The following is a 6,848-nucleotide window of genomic DNA, read 5'->3' as shown; positions in this document are numbered from 1 at the left end:
GTGCCTGCCCCAGATGGCCACCTCCTCATCAAGCTTTCTGGGGTCAGAAGCTTACTATCCACTGGGTGTTGGCACAGCTCTGTAAAATAAAAATCAAGCATGTGCTCCTTCAAAATCAAGTTGTACAGCCCTTCATAATCTTCTTCTTTTCTGCCCCTCGCCCAGCACTTCAGTGCTTTGCTAGCATAGTCCAAGCAATCCACTCAACTCTGTGATGCAATCTTGTGACTGGCCCTGAGCCTCTGTCAGTATTTCTCAGGTGTCATCCCAAACTAGGTGGCTAGTCTGGCCTTCATAGCAGTGTAGTGTGTATGGTCCCCCTTCCTCTAATGTGAGAAGTGTATCCTTCCCCACTGTGGACATGTACCTCCACAACCTGACTCCGCAAAGTTCCCATGGGATGTTGTACACTCTCAGAGCTACCTCATCTGCTTCAAATCATGTATCTATGTCATCCTCCACCGCGTATCATGGCACCAAATTCTTGAGTATCCAGACTCTTGACTCACCAGTGAATATTGCAGGGGTGCTGCCACTCTACTTTTAGGGCTTTTATGTCCAGTTTTTTCTGAGCTCTATGGAACAATTTCATCTATTAAAGACCCAGTTTCATTTTTGTAAGCTCCAATTTAAGTTATCTTTCCTCCCTCCTGCCTGCCAGCTCCCTTGGCCACAGGTTCCTGAAGAAAACACTGCTCCCTGGTCTGGGAACCACTCCTGCTCCTGGCAAGCTCTTGGCCCTTTCCACAGGTTGTTCCAAATCCACATTGGAATACAGAATCAGGTCATCCTCCTCCTCAGGAATTTCCTGCTTCTTCCCTGGGATGTCATCCCCTGCAACGTCCCCCTCTACCCAGGCTCTCAAAGCGTTGGTAAAGCCTTTTATAGAAACGTGAAAATTATTGCTGAAATCTTTCAGCTGCAGCACAGTGTAGGATTCTAAGACGGCCAGCTCACACTCCATTGCTGCATGTACAGGTGTTGCTTCTCCAAAGTGAGACATAATTTAGCACAAAAATCAAAAAGATAATCTGGGAAAATTGGAAAAAAAGATTCAAAATGGTTTTAATGTAGAGTTGTAGTGATCACTGAGTTACTATATGGTATTGCACAAACACAAGTCCTATTCCACTGATGCCACCAATGTTAGAACTGGGGTTTCTGTTTGTCAGAGTATGGACCCTGTACAAGCAGGATCCACCACTTCAGGATAATCTAGATGTACACTTAGAGATACCCTGTGCTCACCCTCTGTAGCTTGGCACACAGCAGGCAGACTTATCTAAAGAGGAACTGTGTAAAGTATTTGTACAACACACACATACAGCAACACAATGGAAAACACCACAAAAAGACTCCACACAGGTTTAGGAATATTTACCTGAGTACAATGAGACCAAAACAACAAAACTCCAATCAGTAAAAGTCAAGATATATATATTTTTTTTAATAAACCAAAAGTAGTAGTTAGAAGTCAGTAGCGCTCAAATGTTATTTGAGGTCACGCTAGATTGGGGTAGATCCAAAGTTCAGGCCAATCGCGATAGAGGGCAGGCCGGCTACAGGACTTGCTCAGAGCCCGCTGAAGGAGTACCTTGGATAGAGCATGCGTCAATGTTGAGGAGTGTGGAGTCTTTGAAGAGCACAGAGGTCATTTCTTACTAGCCCTTGCCCCAGACTACCAGTAATGTATAATCAGCCCTTTGTGTGGGGATAGGCACTTGCCTATTCAAGTGTGTCAGCTCTCCTCCACTCTTCCTACCCAGAAAGGCCCGTCAGAATGCAGATGAGTTCTCAGACACAACTAACCTTCCGGTATTTGTAGTTGTCTAGAGGAAATGCACAAAATGCAGCTGTCACCCACCCAAGATGTGTATTGGAGACAGGCTTTAAGGCACACAGAGCACCAAGAGCAGAGAAATGCTCATTTTCTAAAAGTGGCCTTTCTAAAGTAGTAATGTTAAATTCAACTTTACCAATAAAGAGGATTTACCATTACCATCAAATGATATGAAACATGATGTAACTACTTATTTCTGATCAGCATTTACAGCTTAAAAGTATATTAAGGAATTCACAGTGCTGGTCTATAAAAGGAGTAGGCCTCACAGTAGCAAAAACGACTTTGGGAATTTGAGACGACTATTGTCATCTGGCTGCTGATTTCTAACACCATGATACAGCATCCTATATGTTGTTCTGTGGCAAAGGCTAGAAAATGAACATTCTGATGCACATGAGGAAATTGGGATAGGCAGTGTTATCTTAACAGTACATGCCAGCTCAGGCAGAACACAAATGCTGATGGCATTCAATAATCTAACATACCATAACATAGCATTGCTTGGATTTCACATCCGTGTTGCAAGATTAAACTGCTATAGATTCTCAGCTGTCCACTACGTGACAATGATTGACTTAATAGGGAACATGCTGTGAACATGCTAGCCAGCTGAATAGACAGGCAGGCACCTCTTGGAACAAGGTGCTCTTCGGACTCCGTGTGGAATGCAATGAAATACTGAAACATATTCTTACAGATTTGTCTCACCTCCTTATATTTTTAGGAATAGCTCTAGCTTTGTTTTGTTATGTGACCCCAAATGTCAGAGCAAACTTGTCACGGATCACAGGAAATGAGCAGTTGGTGAAACGTGGCTCAACAGCTGAGCTGGGACCACACGCATGCAGAAGGATCCAGTCCTAGGGATATTGCTGGGAGACCGTGGGTGAAAGAGTCAGCACAAAACTACAGGACAGAACACAGATGGTGAGGGAAAGATTGGGTTTACCATAGGATACCAATGTGAAAAGAATCAAACTGGAGGAGAAGCTTTAAGAGGGAGGCAGCAATAGAGACAGCACCTGTCAGACAAGGTTAGTCCTAATAATTGACTCCTGCCTGAAAGTTGGTATAAGAAAGCTGCAGCAGAAGAAAAATAAAGAGTTGAAGGGGATTCAGTGTGAATGGCAGCATAATGGCGTGGGCTCCATCCATACCTCATCACAAAATGCTTAAATCTTTAAAAATACCAGACTATTTAATTTAAGTTCATACATGTATCACACCTATAGAGACCAGTACAAGCTCTCCATTATTAATAAAGGACCATTTACCACAGTTCTAAACCCTATGAAAGCTAGGTCCATGAGTGTAACTGAATTGAGGGAATGTGTTAGGGATTCATATGTAACATTGGCAAATAAAGTAGATGGACAAGGAACAAGAGACACACGAGGAGCTCTGAAAATTACCCAAGCTCTTAGATCCCATAGTCAGGTGCTAAATAAAGTTAATGTGGCCAACGGTGGGAAAAAGATAGATCATGGAAGAGCAGCAGTACCCCAAATAACACCACAGCAGAAAAATAGAAGAATATGAGTAAATGAACCCCATAGTGGTATAACAAATGAGCCAGGGCACGATATCAGATCTTGGGAACAGCTTCATGATGTTAAACTGCACTGGTGATTCAGTAATGAAAAATGGGAATGTAATCCTGCAGGAGAGTCAAGAGGAAGAAAATACTCCCAGTAAGACTGTTTAATCAATGGGGATCTAGCCACAAATTGAAGATAGTAGTGGATTTCCTTCCTTGGGAAGACTAGAGAAGATGCTGTTGAACCGTAACTCTAAGGTGAGGACTAGCTTTCATTTTTCAGAGCTTTATCAAAGAGAGATATAAAAAAAACTTGCACATTAATGGGCAAAAAGACAGAAGAGCTGTAGAATGGAATTAATTTGCTTGAAACAGTGATACAGCAGGACAAAGAAGCTTTTGAGGAAAATTCCCAAACAATAATACAATTAAGGCAGCAAGATCACCACATGATGTAGATTTTGGAAAATATTAGAGATGTATTCCAGAAGGAATAACTTATGTTTGTTAAAGATACTGGAAGATGTAGAAGGTAGTGACATCAGTTTTCTATTTCCATCCTCCAGGAATGTGCCCTAAAAAATTCAGAGAATACACAGAGATCCCCTTAGGTCAAACCCCAACCAACTAAACCCCAGAAAAATCCTGGTATGTTTTCAAACTTAAGCTTCATACGAGGACAATTATTTTTCAAGAGCACATTCTAGGAGTAGCTAGTGAGAAAAAGTCCCACACAGTTGGTGATAAAACTCATTACACATTAAGCTATGTGAATTCACTGATGAGAGACTATGAGAGACAATGGGAGCTGGGAAAATGCATCCCAGAATTACAGCAATTGGAGGCAAAAATTCAAATGAGGTCCCCTGCTCTACTAAACGTAATGTGGCAAAATAAAATGCATAACTTCAGGAGTGCGGAGGAGGTAGATGACTTTTATACAGGAGACTAAAAAAATAGACGAGATTTTAATTTTAAGAGCTATTTTTATTTTATATGCAAGAGAGGGAAGTCAATTTATGCTGACATTAATATTCCCTACCTAACCCTAAGAAACTAAATACCATAAGGGGACTGGATGTTTTGTCTATTAACATATTTTCAATTTAAAGCTGGTGCCTGAGGCCCGAACAGGCACTCCATTAGTGTCACAAGGAATGAGGAAGCTTCCCAAGGGGAAAGGGGAAGCAGCATCAGTGAAGGGACACAAATTCAAGGGCCTTAACACAGGTTTTACAAAACCGGGCGGGGGAAATTTGATGGACTATGGGGCAGATTTAAGAGCTCCTAGCACCTGCTTTCACCCCATGAGCATCTTTTTTTTACGCTAATGTGGCCCAACGAGGACAAAAATGCCAAGCCATATTTACAAAGTGGTACAATGCATGCATTGAGCCAATATGTAACCCCTTGCACCACATTATGCCTGTGCCAGGCATAATGTATGCAAGTGAGGTGTTCCCCCGTTACACGGGCCGCACAAATGGTCCAAAGAAATTTAAAATATTTATTTGCAGCTTTTTTTTCTGCCATTTTAACACCTTCTCAGAGCAGATTGCTATTGCCCCCTACCCTCGTCATGGGGTGCCCTATTTTAAATACAGTGCACATGTGGTGGCAATAGGGGGACGCAGTGGGCCACAAGAAAAGTGGCGCTAAATAGAATGCAGCGCCACTTTTCTTAAATCTAGCCCTATGTATCACAACTAATGTACGTGGATTGTATCTGCAATAACATAAGTGCCAAATCCAAAGAAATCTTTGATCTCAATAAGGGGCCAGCATCCTTTTATGTTATGTGTGATGCATCCAAGGCATACTTAAGAGGGGTAACCACTTTTGTGTCTAGGGGCCAGATGTAGCAAAGTCCGATTTTGCGAATCGGGAATTGCGAGTCAGTGCGACTCGCAATTTCCGATTCGCAAAATCGGATGCAGTACGGTGTCTCAGACACCGACTGTGAGTGGCTATGGGGTCGCAAAGACTCACCTCATTAATATTAATGAGGAGGGTCGCATTTTGTGACCCCATAGCGAGTCCCTGCACTCGCAGGGATGGTGGCCTGCTGAAGTCAGCAGACCTCCATGTCTGTGTCTGCTTTTTAAATTAAGCAGTTTTTATTTTTTTTATTTTGCAGCCCGTTTTCCTTAAAGGAAAACGAGTTGCAAAATAAAAAAAAAATGAAACCTTTTGGTTTCGGTTTTTCAGAAAACCGAAAAACCCTCTGAAAAACCCTTATTGGCAACTTTCACAAAGGGGAAGGGGTCCCATGGGGACCTCTTCTCTTTTGCGAATGGCTTACCACCAGTGTGACACTGGTGGTAACTGCAAATTGCTTTGCGATCGCATTCACGGTCACAAAGCAATTTAGCATAGCGATGCGAGTCACAAATAGGAAGGGAACACCCCTTCCTATTTGCGAGTCGCATTCAAAATTTGCGAGTCGGTACCGACTCTCAAATTGTGAATGTGCTTCGCAAATGGTTTTTTGCATGGCGCAAACTGTGATTTTTGCAGTTTGCACCATGCAAAAAACTTTCTACATCTGGCCCTAGGTGGCATGTCAGGTCTGAGCTGAATATAAGATTGAGAAGATCCAAGCAGATATGCAAGTTTCTAATCCAGGAAGCTAGAGAAGTAAAGATCTGGAAGCAGTGCAATAGGAATATAGGTTAAGATTAGAAGAGCGTATAAAGAAGAACTGGGAAGTTAATCATATTAAACACTTTGGGCCTGATTCACAAGGGTAAACATACACTATTGTGTATGTTTAAGGCTGTTTGCTATTCAAAAAGGAATTTATAAGTAATATCTTTATGAGTGCAGAGTCTCTGCACATAAAACGTTAGGACAGTCCTATCTTTTTATGTGTGGAGGCTCCGTACTCATAAATATACTACTCATAAATCCTTTTGTGAATAGAAAACATTTGTAAACTTGCACAAATGTGTAAGTTTACTTTTGTGAATCAGACCTTTTGAGTGCAAGGGGAAAAGTGAAGCCTTCTTGATCTGGAAAATAAGAGCTGAAAGGAATAAAAAAACAATTAGGCAAGTTACAACAGATCCAGAACAGATTGTGGAAATCTTTTACAACTATCATCAGGCAATGAATCAAGAATATTTAATAGTGTGCCCCCACTTGTGCCAATCATGGTTAAAGAACCAAAATATGCCAGCCCTCACTGAAAAAGACTTAAAGGTTTAAACACCCCCATTGTAGAGTAAAAAATCTCACTGGCTATGAGGGTGCTTAAAAGGGGAAAGCCACTGACCCTGATGGTATCCCAGGGGAGATATACAAGGAGGTATTAGAAACTGTAGGGGATATTCAAAAAAGATGTTTAATCTAATCTTGGTAGTGGGCAGAATATCTCCAATGCCTCGTATGCAGCAACAATCACCCTCATTTTGAAATCCAATAATGATCCTAAACCTTGCAGACCCATCTCACTGCTCAATAGGGATT

Source organism: Pleurodeles waltl, chromosome 10, assembly GCF_031143425.1.
Source record: "Pleurodeles waltl isolate 20211129_DDA chromosome 10, aPleWal1.hap1.20221129, whole genome shotgun sequence".
Lineage (NCBI taxonomy): Eukaryota > Metazoa > Chordata > Amphibia > Caudata > Salamandridae > Pleurodeles > Pleurodeles waltl.
The sequence above is the reverse complement of the archived record's forward strand: the minus strand, read 5'-3'. Positions refer to the sequence as shown.